General features: G+C 50.7%; 1 non-coding gene across 1 annotated transcript; it reads left to right on the forward strand.

The window, feature by feature from the left end:
- Nucleotides 1–274: 274 nt before the first annotated feature.
- trnal-cag (transfer RNA leucine (anticodon CAG)) lies at nt 275–357 on the forward strand. Its single transcript has one exon. It is a non-coding gene; the product is annotated as a tRNA-Leu (tRNA).

The raw sequence follows: 357 nt of genomic DNA on the forward strand, positions 1-357 counted from the left end.
CTGCTGACCAGTGACTGCTGGGATAGGCTCCAGCGACCCTGAGAGCAGGATAAGCGGTTTGGATAATGGACGGATGGGCGGATGAATTCGCGGTTCAGCTTGAGGGGTGAGGGTGAAGCATCGGGCCGTTTTGCAAATTATAAACGTGTTTTTGTTAATTGAGGGGAGTAATTCATAAACGTTACAAAAAATAAAACTAAAATAAACGAGCGCGCCGCACACCTATACAGTTACAAATTAAAACATTAGCGCGCATGCTCCGCGGCGGCTCACAGTCAGGATGGCCGAGCGGTCTAAGGCGCTACGTTCAGGTCGTAGTCTCCCCTGGAGGCGTGGGTTCGAATCCCACTTCTGACA

Source organism: Lampris incognitus, chromosome 20, assembly GCF_029633865.1.
Source record: "Lampris incognitus isolate fLamInc1 chromosome 20, fLamInc1.hap2, whole genome shotgun sequence".
Classification (NCBI taxonomy): domain Eukaryota; kingdom Metazoa; phylum Chordata; class Actinopteri; order Lampriformes; family Lampridae; genus Lampris; species Lampris incognitus.